We start from the raw sequence: 14,161 nt of genomic DNA, 5'->3' as shown, positions 1-14,161 counted from the left end.
GGGGATCAAGTCATCGTGCATCCTTTTAATTCCTCATTGTCGTCTGCGGATGCGCCCTCTACAAGAGGCACTTTCCAGGCAGTGGGTCCAATGTACGGGGTCATTCGACGACCGCATAAAGGTGACTTTTCAGATGGTCAAGGCTTTGCGATGGTGGATGTCATCACGAAACCTGTCTCAAGGATTGACATTCCTGCTTCCAGCAGCTCCTCATGTCATTACAACGGACGCCTCCTTAGAAGGGTGGGGAGCCTTTCTGCAGGAGCTGCAGATAAGTGGAAAATGGTCAGCTGCAGAGAAAAAGCTCCATATCAATTTGCTCGAGCTGAGAGCAGTCTTCCTGGCCCTGCAGTCTTTCCTGCCAAGGATCAAAAACGTCCTAGTGCTAGTCAGGACAGACAACACTACGACGATGCACTATCTAAAAAAACAGGGAGGGACGTGCTCGCTGACACTCTCTCGCGAGTCGCAGAAAATCTGGAACTGGCTTATAACAAACAAGGTAGCCCTGAGGGCGGAATATGTCCCAGGCACGGACAATGTGCTCGCTGACTCGTTGAGCAGGCAGAGAACATCATCACACGAGTGGGAGCTAGATCAGAAGATCCTCAACCAAATCTTCTTCAGATGGGGCACGCCACGGATCGATCTCTTTGCGACGAGGATGAACGCCAAATGCCCACACTTCGCAAGTTGGCATCCCCAGTCAGGGTCTCTAGGGAATGCATTTTCCATTGCATGGGGCAACGTCTTTGGGAAGCATCTGGAATGGCGGAAAGGCGTATGCAGAGTCCTCAGGAAGATGAAGGCGGAGCCTTGTACTCTAATTTTAATAGCCCCAACTTGGCCGAGACAGCATTGGTTCACAGAACTCCACCGTCTGTCCCTGCGACCGCCGATCCATCTGAAACAGTGTCCGTCTCTGCTCACAATGAACGACAGGCAAGTTCAACATCCGGATCTGAAATCTGTCAGGTTGGCCGCCTGGCTCCTGAGTTCCGAGATTTACGAAAATTGAATATTCCACAAGACTGTAGAGACATTCTTGCCAGGGCACGAGCGGATAGCACTACCAAGACGTATTCCCTGAAGTGGAAGCGGTTTTGTGTTTGGTGTGCAGATCAAGGGATACGCCCTTTCTCTTCCTCACCGGAACAAGTCTTACCTTACCTGTTACATCTGGCAAAGTCGGGCCTAGCCCACTCCTCCATTAAAGTCCACCTGGCGGCGATATCCCGTTATAAGAGAACTTCAACGGGTCCATCCCTCTGGTCAAGCAGGTTGATCAAATAATTTCTGAAGGGATTATACAGGTCTTTCCCGCCGGTAAGGATGTTGCCACCTACCTGGCATCTGAATGTAGTTCTTAATCAGCTCATGAAGCATCCTTTCGAGCCAGTGCACAGAGCTGACCTAAAATAAATCTCTTGGAAAACAGCGCTCCTACTGGCGCTCACCTCTGCAAGGAGGGTGAGTGAACTGCAGGCGTTCTCGATTCAGGATCCTTTTTTACAGTTTAAAAACGACAGGTAATCCTGAGGACCAATCCGAGGTTTATTCGAAGGTTCCGTTGGATTTCCACCTTAATGAGCCTGTGGTTTTGCGTTTCTTCTTCCCAAATCCGAGCACAGCAGCTGAGAGATCATTACATTCCTTAGATCTCAAACGATGCTTGAAATTTTACATCGATAAAACAAAAGCGTTCAGGAAGTCTAACCAGCTGTTTGTAGCTTACAGCAGACCTAGGAAGGGTCTCCCACTTACTAAGCAGAGCATGTCCAGATGGATTTCTGCGGCCATCTCTTTCTGTCATGAACAAGCAGGACAGCCACTACGCTCTAAATTGCGAGCCCACTCCACAAGAGCTATGTCCACTTCTATGGCACTCTTTGCAGGGGTGCCAGTCATTGACATTTGCAGAGCGGCAACATGGAAGTCGCCACATACCTTCACTAGGCATTACTGCCTGGACACGGAGCTGATGAAAGATACAACAGTGGGACAAGCAGTATTACGCCATCTATTTCACTGAGGTGAGCCTTCTTTCGTCCCTCCATCCTTCTCTGGTATGCACATTTCTTTGCTAATACTTGTTATTGATGTCTATTGGCTATTACTAGTCGCATGATATGTTATTATCTAATGACTTGTATGTACTGTACCATCAGAAATGTGCATTCTGCATTGCTTGCTACTCTGATTCAGGCATGTGAATCTATGACACCCATAATACTGGATAAGAAATGCGTTACTTACCTGTAACTGCAGTTATCCAGTATTGGTGTCTTTCATAGATTCACATGCAACCCTCCCGCCTCCCCTGGAAGGACTCACCTAATTCTCTCAGTGACACGCCTACTTAGCTTAGTGTGTACGAAAATCTGAGGGACTGAGGCTCCTGCCAGGATGGTTCTAGAGGGAGGTGACAGCTGATTGGCTCTTTTCTAGAGTTTGGTCCTTTTAAAAAAAGGACCTGGGTATGTTACTAAGGTGAGGCCTTTTAGCCTACTATTCTCTATATGTCTATAGGACATTACTTATTTATGTACCGGGGACTCCCATCTTGACGACGGGGAATGATTCATGCATGTGATTCTATGAAAGACACCAATACTGGATAACTGCAGTTACAGGTAAGTAACGCATTTCTTATTCAGTGCCACGAAACCTCTGGGTGAACGTGCGCTATACAGATACACGTTATGTAATGAAGTCAAAGTGCTTTAGAAATCTGGCAAAAAATGGGGTGGTTACTGCAACAGGAACCCACCTTCTTACAGCGTACGCAAAGTAAACCTTTAGAAACAGGAAGGAGGAATGGTCCCGTGAATTTTGAAAAAAATAGCCAAACTCAATCTTGAGCCATTTCAAACTTGTCTCAATAAACATACCCCACTGTGTTTTATAATTAGCACTATGCACTACACTTGAAATTGAACATCAGTAGACATCCTCTCTAGCATTCTTAGAATCGCCTTTCAATATATCATCTTCACATTACTTTAAACTTCCAACTCCTGAAGGCTCTCTTTGCTGAAACAGTGATCTAGTGGTAACTTAGTAGTGGACAGACTGGTCACCTTACTATAGTGTCTGTCAAAGTACCAAATCTTGCGCTATCTTCACATGCAAGTACATTCTGCAGCGTGAATCCTTTTCTGGATTCACATGCTGTGCATTATTCTGCCATCTAGTGGTTTGTTCCGGAATAGTCTGTTGTTGTTTTTTCCGAATTTTTCTCTGGAGGATCGTCAACCACCATTTGGTGCTAGGTCCATCCCTTGTGTGATGTCTGACAGCGCCCCGAAAGTTCCTGTGCGTGGTAGCCATCTTCAAATTCTTTTTTCCGCTGTTGAGTCTGGAATCAAAAGCAGACTACAAAGATTTGGCCGAAATCCCTGAAAGAATCACAGAATGCGACTAGAAATACCACTGAACTTCAAGGTTTGCCCACAGAATCGAAACACGGAGGCTCGAATGTCGAAATACTTGAAGGGGACGCCGAAAAGAGGCGTGCCACGAAGAAAATGACGAAGGACACAGAGAAAAAGACGTATTAGGTAAGAAACCCACAACCGTCGGAACCCAAGGGCCATGAAACAAAGGCACATCAAAAGGCAGCCCAGGTTTAGAAGAAAACGACAACCGAGGGTCAGCCGCGATCAATAGAACCCCATGGATCCCTCCCCAGGGATACCGAAGAAGGAAGATCATCAAAAACACCTAAGGCAACTGTCTTACGAGACGCTGTGAGAAAGTGTCTCTATATATACTGGACCAGAATAAGGTACAGTGTGTATACGGTCCACAAACCCCAGAGGTATAACAGAGGTTAAAGTCAGGACTAACCTTACTCTCAAAAGTGGTAGCTTGGTCGAGCAGTAAGGCAGTACCAGAGGACAGTGTAAAGCATTTGTTGTACACACTCAGTCAGCAAAGGGTTTCACACACTCAAGGACTGAACTCCAAGCCAATTGTTTTTATATCAACAGATATAGTTGTTTTATTTTTAGAACTAACCGGTATAAAAATATACTTTTCTCGATATGAGTACTCTCATGTAATTACTTTGCAAAGAGACAATAAGCTTTGTGAACACAGAAGATACATGGGTTGCAGTAGGCAACACAATTCTAGACACACTATAGCATTGAGCTCAATGGGTTTTCATCATATATGTACTTTTGATTACTTTGTAGATTACTTTGGTAGTTCCAGGACTGGATCCTAGGTTTACTTGTGGGGTCTCTAAGCTGAAACCAATTTAGTAAAATCGTTTTAGAAATGGTAGTGATTTTTCAGGAATATAAAACTGTTTTATAAGTTCACACTTAGAAACTTTTCAATGAAAAACTGGCAATGTTATCCAATGGGAGAAAATTCAGATTGCAGGTAAAGTATGATTTTGTTATTTTTTGCAATCCAGTACTGGGCTCCTGGGTCCAGCACTGGGGTCTCAACTTAAAATAGGTGAGTAATTGCGTTTCAGTATTTTGTATGATTTTTACAGAATATTTCAAGTTTTCAAAAGTCGACACTTAAAAGAAATTTCATAGAAAAGCAGATAATGGATTCCTATGGAGAAAATACAGATTACTAGTAAACCCGGTAAGGATTACTTTTGCGGTTCAGTACTGGGCTACAAGGTACAGTACTGGCTTCTCCCCTGATTTTTCGAGTCAACCCAGTCAATGTTATCCAATGGCAGGTAAGTGAGTTATCGGTTTCCAGGTGAGTACTTGGCTGGTGAAGTTAGAGTTCTGGGCATAGACTCAGGGGTCCCCCAGGGTCAGGTAAGTACAGTTGGATGACCCCCAGCGGCACAGGGGCGGCCGGGTGCAGAGGTAGTTAGGCCCAATGTTATCCAATGAGGGAAAGGGGGCCTCCGGTTGGTGGCTGCTGGCTAGCAGGCCACGCGGCTGTGGGAGATGGGCTCCTGGTCACTTGCTCAGGGCAAATGGGGAAGTAGGATAAGGGTACAGGTTGCACTGCCAGGGGCACTCGGGCGGTTGGGTGCAGGGTGCTTTTGAGCCGTCGGGCACACAATGTTATTCAATGAGGAACTTGAAAAGGGAACAAAGGCTGCAGGCTCGGGGACGAAGGATCCTCTGGAGCGACCAACACTTCGAGGGGTAAGTTGGGATCTTGGAGGATAGGTAGGCACCCAGGAGTTTGGCACAGGAGGCCGTGGGGCGCCGGTGCAGGGGTGTCTTTTGAGGTTGGGAAATCTTACCCTCTCCTGGTCGCGGTCAGAGGGGTCCTCTGTCCTGAGGCTGCAGGCGTCGTCGGGGTCGTCGAGGAGGGTCTTTGGGCACTGGACTTCGGGTCCCAGTCCCCGGGGGGATGTCCTCGTGGTCCTGGATCACTCGGGCACAGGCTGGGCTCGGCGGTTGCAGAGTGGGTTGGTCCAGAGCTTCCTGGCTGCCACCAGGGGTGTTGTTGCAGCAGACCCTCTGCTGATGGGAGTCACAGGCTTTAAAAGGGTCAAGGCAGGCAGGTCCTCTGGGTGTCCCAAGGTTGAAGTCCGCAGGAGTCACCGGGATTAGGCAGGAGCAGGGGTCAGGATCGACAGGCGGGTAGGGCTGGGGCCAAGTCAGTTGTTGTCGTCCTGTTGTTAGCAGCTGCATGGCGGGTCTTCTTCTTCTTGATCTTCTTTCTTCTTTTCTTATCGGGATCTGAGGAAGGAAGGTTCAGGGAGCCCCTAAATACTGAATTTAAGGGCGTTACAGGTAGGGCAAGGACAGCCTGGGGTGGGTACACCCCCTAGCCTACTCCTCTCCTGTAGGAGGGTGGCAGGAGCCTAGCTGTGACTGGGCAGGGTTCCCCATCTTCAAGATGGCCGGAGCCCGGGGTCGTGCTTCACCTCGTCTCCCCACCTGAGGGGTGGGGTTGGCGCAGGCTGGCACCCCCCCCTTCCTGACGTAGTTTTTCCCACCAGTCTTCCCACCAGAGTGGGGGTCAGGACTAGTGGGGGCCAGCTGCTGGGTACAGCAAATGGTCTGGAGAAGCTCACAGAGGCGGTATGCATTTGAAGCTTCCCCCTGCCCATTCTGGGGGAGGAGACCTAGCACCTTGTCCAGGATGGGCATGGTTGCAGGCCCAGGAGAGCGAGGGAGGCTCTCCACCCCGTGGTCCAGCAACATGTCTGCTATGTGGCAGCCTCTGCAGCCACTCAGCCCAGACGTGGATTGTAGGTTAGGTTTTCAGGGGGCATCTCTAAGATACCCTCTGGTGCATTTTACATTAAATCCCACACTGGCATCAGTGCGAGTTTAATGTGCTGAGAAGTTTGATACCAAACTTGTCGTTCTTCAGTGTAGCCATAATGGTGCTGTGGAGTTCGTAATGACAACCTCCCAGCACCATGTACTCTTAATGGCATCACTGCACCTACAGTGCCCAGGAATGGCCCTGGGTACTGTTGGGGCACAGGGCTCATGCACCTGTGCCCACACCTCTGGCATAGGGCACCCAGCTACAGGGGTGACTGAAGTACGCCAGGGAAGTGGGTTCTGTGGGCATGGCACACAGGGATGTGTGCCATGTCGACTCTTTGTTTGGGTCTGTCCTTAGACACTCAGCCTGCAAAGGCAGTTTATGGGTGTCAGGGTACAGGGCCCCTGAGGGTGGCAAAATAAGTGCTGCAGCCCTCAGGGGTCTTCTCTGGTCACCAGGCCCTGCATACCTAGGGTACCATTTCTAGGGGCTGACAGGTGGCCAGAGATGTCAATTGGGTTTTAGTTGTAACACAGTTTTAGGGAAGGAACACCGGCCCTGGGTACTTGGTTGGCAGGAGTCCAGGGCACACTCAGTCAAAGCACATCAGCAGTCAGAAGAAAGTGGGGGCATACCAATGCAAGAAAGATGGCACTTTCTCACAGACGCCGTGAAGGGGAAGACATCATCTTCAAAGCTGGAAACCACCACACCAAAGAAGAGGATCTCCCTTTCCTCAGACGCCGAAAGGGTCCTCGAGACACCTCAAAGCGGAAATGGCGGCACCCCTTCAAAGAAAAAAGGAGTTTGATGAAACACTGAAGGGATTCCGTATTCCTGCGAAGCCCACAGTGGACCCCAAAGACGTCAAAGAATTTTATTTATTTTATTTATTTATTAAATTTATTGAGCGCGACAGCTACCCATTAGGGTTTCCCGGCGCTAAAAGACAAAACGACAACCTCCGTCAGAAGATTTAGAGATCAAAAAGCCAGGTTTTCACCGCTCTGCGAAAACGCATATGACAGTTTTCCATCCGAATGGCCAAGGGAAGTGAGTTCCACAGTCTGGGTCCTAAGTTTGCAAAGGAACCGCCGCCCATTCTGGTGAGTTTAAACTTCGTTACATAGAAGAGATGATGGGTTGAGGAACGAAGTTAGCGAGTAGGAAGGTAGGGACTGACAAGGGCCTGAAGATAGAGGGGAGCTGATCCAGTTTTGATCTTATGCATAAAGCTCAATGCTTTAAACTTTATCCGGTTTTCCACACGGAGCCAGTGCAGCTCCCTCAGGTGTTCTGTAATATGGTCCCGTTTCCGACAGCCACAGAGAAGCCAAGCTGCGGCATTTTGTACCAGCTGAAGGCGCCGTGTGACGGCCTTGGCAGACCCCAGGTAGAGCACGTTACCGTAATCCAATCTCGAGGTTATCAAGGCATTCACAACGGATCTTTGGGTATTTTGGGGGAGTATCCAAAAGATTTTACGTAGCCATCGTAGGATGGTGAAACAGGTGGCTACGACTTTGTTGACCTGATCTTTCATGGATAGTCTCCTGTCAATAAGTACTCCCAGATTTCGTACTTGTTCAGATGGAGTTGATAAGAGGAAGAAATCTTCGAATCGCCAGCAACCCCCGAACCACGCGAAGAAGACGTCGTAGAAGAGCTCGACACACTAGAAAGGGAAGAGACCTCTGAGACTTTCAAGGAAGAATGGAACTACTTAGACATAGAAAGCCCTGAAGAGAAGATCTGTTGCTATCCCTCGAAGGCTTCTCCACCAGATGACATAGCCTTCTACAGCAGCCTCATACAACCAGCTGACACTTTCGGGGTACCCCTAGAAGAGGAAAAAGATGACGCTCGCTTCCTCCTAGAGACTTTGACTCCTACTACCAAGGGGACTCACTATCTTCCAATGCTACCAAGCATTCTAGATTAGTGGAAAGAGGCCTTCAGAGAACCAGCCTCAGCCAAGGAGGTAACACCAAGGGTTGAAAACAAATATAAACCCTCCACAAAGGACCCTAAATACATCCAGGGAAACACAGCGCCAGACTCAATCATTGTCACCACAGTAAGAAAGAGGGGCAACGCCCGCTCAGCCACTGGCCTACCCCCTGAAAGAGAGAGCAAGAGCATGGACATGGTGGGGAGAAAAATGGAAAAAGACGCAGCAACACAATGGCGTATTGCAATTTCCAATGCTCTTCTTAACAGGTATGGCCATCAAAAATGGGATAACATTGAGGAACTCCTAAACAAGCTCCCAGAAGAAGACCAGAAAAGAGCTAAATCCATCATTCAAGAAGCTAATAACTGCCTGAAAACAGCCCTAGACGCAGCCAATACAGCCAGCAGACAAATGTGCATAGGTACCACGTTATGAAGGCATTCCTGGCTACCAATATCAGAGTTCAAGCAAGAAGTCAACACCTCAATTATTAATAGACCACAGGAGACGCCCTCTTTGGAAAAGAAGTAGATGAGTCATTACAATAGATAATGAAAGACAATGAAACTGCCAGAGCTATGGGAGTCCTACAAAAGAGAGGCACCTTCAAAAGAGGAGGTTTTAACACCAGAAGACCCACAGGTAGAGGAGTCTTCTCAACAGGGCCAGCAGCAACAAATACAACAAAATCAAGGCAGTGGACAGCAGTCAAATCAGCAGTCTGGGTATCAAGCCTGGCAGTAGCCAAAGCAGCCCTTTCGAGGCAGAGCACAAGGCAGGGGGCAGCCCTCGAGAGGTGGAGGAGCAAATTCAAAGTCACTTGCCTACAAAATAGTACCCACACACAACACCAGTGGGAGACAGGATAGCACACTACATTCAACAATGGCAAAACAACAACAGCCACCTTGGATGCCATCATTGCTCAAAAAAACACAATCACTATCAATCACAAACACCCTGTTAATGGTCAGACCACCACATGATCTTATTTCATATCAACCAACTTACTCTCTCTTAATCACCTCTGCAAGATTCCCTCCCAAATGGTTAAGAAACGTCTCCTCGAAGAACAGATAAGCTTACTTCACTGTGACACCAATGACCACCTCTCCACTAATGACCTCACCGATTGTTACAATGCAAAGCTAGTGGCCATGCTTGACAAACTAGCTCCCCTAAAGCTTAAAAAGAGCAGAGCCATCCCATCCAGATCATGGCCCAACCCCGACCTCAACTCCGAAAGGAGAAAACTAAAAGCCAAAGAAAGAAAGTGGAGAAATAACCCTACCTCCTTCCTCCGTGATCAACTCAAATCAGCCCGTAGGAAGTACAACAGCCACATCAAAAACAAAAAATCCAGCTTTTTCCAATCGGCACTGGACAGTGCCAAAAACAGACATCATCAGATAACAAACCTCCAAGCCTGTGTCCTCCTATGTACAGGCGTCCAAAGAACTATGCAACAACTTTGCCATTCTCTTCAACGATACGATAAGATCACAAAAATCGAACTCTCACTGGACGTCAACAACACGCACCTCTCGAAGAGCATTGCGGCGCATCGCTTGATCTTTTTCCTGGTTCCTCTCCCAATTCCTGGCTTAGTTTCCGTCCCATTCAAGAAACTGAGATAATCACGTTGATCTCCACCTCCAAACCCTCAGCTCATGTCCTATACCCCATTCCTCCCCTACTGACCAAACAATTATGCACGCCTTAGCTCCGCTTTGGAGCACGATCATAAATAGCTCCCTGAAAAAAGGAGTGGTGCCAGACTGCCTTAAAATGAGTCAAGTCACCCCCCTGTTGAAAAAACCCAGCCTAGATGCAACAGATCTGAACAATTTTAGACCTGTGTCAAATCTCCCCCTTCTCTCAAAAACACTAGAAAGATGCGTAGTACATCAACTAACCCAGCACCTGGACAACATCAACCTCCTAGACCCCACCTGTCTGGCTTCAGAAAAGGCTGTAGCACAGAAACCGCGATTCTCCACATCATCGACGATATACATGGATCACTAGACTCTGACCAATGCTGCCTCCTCATTCTCCTTGACCTCTGGGCAGCATTCGATACTGTTGATCACAAACTCCTCATAAGGGCTCTCCAAGAAAGAGCTGGTCTTGGCGAGGTAGTCCTCAAATGGTTCTCCTCCTTTCTTCACAATCGCACACAAAAAATAAAAATAAAAAACTTCACTTCCGACCTCCAGCAAGTCAACAAGGGCGTCCCTCAAGGGTCTGTGCTTTCACCGCAACTCTTTAACATCTACATGGAACCTCTCTCCAAACTACTCAGAAAAACCAACATCCGCTTCCATCTCTACACTGGCGATACTCAGATCTATCTGGAAACTACCTCTCTCAAAGTGTGGTAAATAAATAAATAATACCTCTCTTTTTGACTAGACATATATCATAACAGATAGCTCAATAAATAAGAGTCAAGATTCGAGGTAGTAGGAGTTTTGCAGGTTTATTACAGCATAAGGACAGGATCAGGACAACCTGCATAGGAATAGGGTGACAGGGCCCAGCAGCTGCTGGGGCTCGACCTGGGATGAGCGCGCTGACTTTTAATAACAATACATGAGCATATATACATAACGCAAACACATAGCATTACATTGCAGTAGGCGTAACAGTGGGTGGAGCAGAAGGTGTGACGCGTAGCAGTCGCGAAAGATAAGGGCGAAAGTAGGTGTAACGGGGCGTATACATAGACATGTGGTGTAAACGTAACAGAATATGTCTTGAATGGGGCGGAAACCATGGAGGGGGCTACCTGAGGAGCCGGGACCTCTAACCTGATGGTGCGCGCAAACTAGCAATGACGTATCACTAGGAGAAGCTGGGGGCTATGAACTCTGTGCTAGGAGCAGAGACTGAAGTCTGGAGAGTCAGGGCGACATGTACCTAAACAGTATCTAGTATCTGATGTTTAGAGAACATGTTGATATAAACTATAAGTCAGGAGGGGAAAGGCTAACTTGATTCTAAGGCTGGACCATGCATTATTCTACATGTAGTGCGTGATGAAGAATACTAAATGACCATTAAATACAGTATTTCTCTAACATGGAGACGAAAAGGCTAGACAATGACGGAAACTATTGATGCAGTTCAGTAGCTTAGGAATGCAGAGAAGGAGGACCGAACTGATAACTGGAACTATAACATACTTTTGGCAGACTCAGAGGCTGAGCCGGGCTGCACCGGGCACTGAGAGGCAGGAAGTAAGTGAAGGGTCGAGGATACAGGTGGGGGCTGCATCGCTCCTCAGCGAGGCTGCTGGAGACAGGAGCTGAATCTGGTGTCCGGGCCCTTTTGAGGCCTAGAGACGGGGACTTTACAATGAAATAACGTGCACACTGAGAAACGTGGCAACGTAGCTTTACATAGGCCTGATATTCGTAGTATTCACGAGGACTGGAAACTGGCATACTAGAGGTGGACACAACTATAATTGCGTCATTAATCGGACATGGGGAATGCATATGCATATTTAATCATGCACACATAACATATGATGGATGAGGCGTAGGGACACAGAACATGGCAGTATTTACTTTTCCACATTCCCTCCTTGTCACTACGTTTCCATCAGGAAACATCAATATTCATGATACCATCTATCATTTCATACAGTATCATTTGCTCATCTCGAATTATCCTGGAACGGGATTTAGAACGGGGCTTGGGACTAGGAGTTATACTAGGAATACAGGATGTAGCACACATGCCGCAAATCGCAGGGCCACATTGTATACAGAGGCAGCAGCTGAATATGATCGCTACTGCTATACCTAGAAAGGACAATATTTTCCATCCCCAGGCGGAAATTATATTCCAGAACCAACCGGACCATGTCCAGGTGCCTGGGTCTTGGTGGATCAGATGGGCAATCTTATGAAGCCTGGTTATAGCTGAATAAACAGACGGCGCGTTATTTGGAATGAAAATGCAGCAACTAGATCCGATGACTCTACAGGCCCCGCCCCTATCGGCCAGTATGACGTCAAGGACGAGACGATTCTGTAAAACGACAAATCTCATAGCAGATTGCTCTTCGGTTAAGTTACCTAGAGCAGAGGCAGTCTCATTTACTACAGCTTCAAGGGTTCTGGTTAACCTACGGATTAACTTACTATTCTGGATAGGTCCTATAAAGAAAAAGAAACCTTTATTGAAATCGGTATATTGTTCTAGAGTAGTTTCAGTATAATCGACAATTGGGGACTCCCTTCTATGTCTAATGTGTACTAGATGTGTGTTTCTATGATAATCAGATGGGGCTAGAAAAACAGGTGGCAGTAGGAAGGCAATGTAACAGGTTCCCTCCCAATCGAGGGGCAGACGAACATATGCGGTTTGACCACAAATAAAATATGAATGACGTGAAGCTTTGAAAATAGATTTCCCACTGTCACTATACTTGACAATAGTAGTACAATCACTATGTCCTACGTGTACGGAACCATTATTTCGGACACATAATTCGCCTTTGACTGGTAGTACTGAAATAGCAGGTAAGTCTGGAGTAGTATCAGAGTGAACATTCAGGACCATAAAATTCGACGAATAATTACCTAAATTATACACTTCATTTTCTAGATCTAAACCTGTTCGGTGAGGGAGACCTTGCTTGTCTGGGAAACATGTACTGTTAAGAAAAGACATATCTGTTGAGGATGACGTTAACGTGGACCATGCTCCACACGAACCATTATGTGAAAAAGGATAAGGAAAAAGTGGCAGGACTCCCTTCGGCGTCTGGAAAGGGGGGAGTCGACCACACACCCAACAATTAGTGGCATTGCTGGTCTGGTGTGAGTAATGTAACATGCGGATAAAAGTATTGTTTCGCATAGCGAGGCGGTAAGAGAGTTCATGAGGGGGCAGATCACTAAACGTGTGCTCTGCTGTAACATTGGAAGACTTATTTACATGAGAAACTGGGAAACACAGGTAAAATGCATAACTGGTGCAGGAAATCATAATGCTGAGAAATAATATGAAACATAGAAAAACGATACATCGAATTGAGTTTTGACTAACTCTCTCACTATGGGGGTCTATTTTATACATGTCAGAAACAGTCTAACCGTTTCACCTAGGGGAGGACTTAGACAATCAAACTGGCTGACTTATTTTACTAGACCGTAGTTTCTGTTTATACTCCTGCTGCGGAGTTTTCTCTAACAGGGGAGGGGTTGTAGCAATGTCTTTTGCGGGACAGTCCTTGAAAACAATATTTTGGCAATCCTTCAAATCCTGGGAAATGTTCTTTAAGACGGGTTTTAGTCTATTAAAAAGTTTAATATGAGAAAGGTGCACCCAGCCTTTGCGTCCTTCCAACTTCACGGCTGTACGGGTGGTGAGGAGGACCTGTCGGGGCTCTTTCCATCGAGGCTCCAGCGGACTTGATCTGTCAAAGTTGCGGACCATCACCATGGATCCTGGAACGATTTCATGCGGTGCCACCTCGGTATTGTCTGGAAATGCAGCGGCAACCTGTGAACGACATGAGTTGAGGGCAGACATCAAGGAAGCTAGGTAATCTGTCAGCATATTACTTGAAACATCGGTAATACTTCGGGGTCTAGGAGTACCCCACATGTTAGGGGGGCGGCCGAAAACGACCTCGTATGGGGACAGACCTGATCTGGAATGTGCGACCATGCGCATGTAAAATAAAGCAACTGGCAGAGCTACTAGCCAGTCCACACCTTTTTCTTTGCATACTTTAGCAATTCGGATTTTCAGGGTCTGATTATGTCTCTCAACGAGACCGGCTGCTTCAGGATGGCGTACACAATGAAACTTCCACTGGTACCCTAACAACAGGGAAACGTGCTTCATTAACTCTGAGGAGAATGGCTGGCCGTTGTCAGAATATACGACTCTAGGGAGTCCATAACGGGGGAAGAACTCACGAACCAACTGCTTGGCAGTGGTCGCGGCTGTGTAATCTGGGACTGGATA

The sequence above is a fragment of the Lissotriton helveticus genome, chromosome 3_1 (genome assembly GCF_964261635.1).
Source record: "Lissotriton helveticus chromosome 3_1, aLisHel1.1, whole genome shotgun sequence".
Classification (NCBI taxonomy): Eukaryota; Metazoa; Chordata; class Amphibia; order Caudata; family Salamandridae; genus Lissotriton; species Lissotriton helveticus.
The sequence above is the reverse complement of the archived record's forward strand: the minus strand, read 5'-3'. Positions refer to the sequence as shown.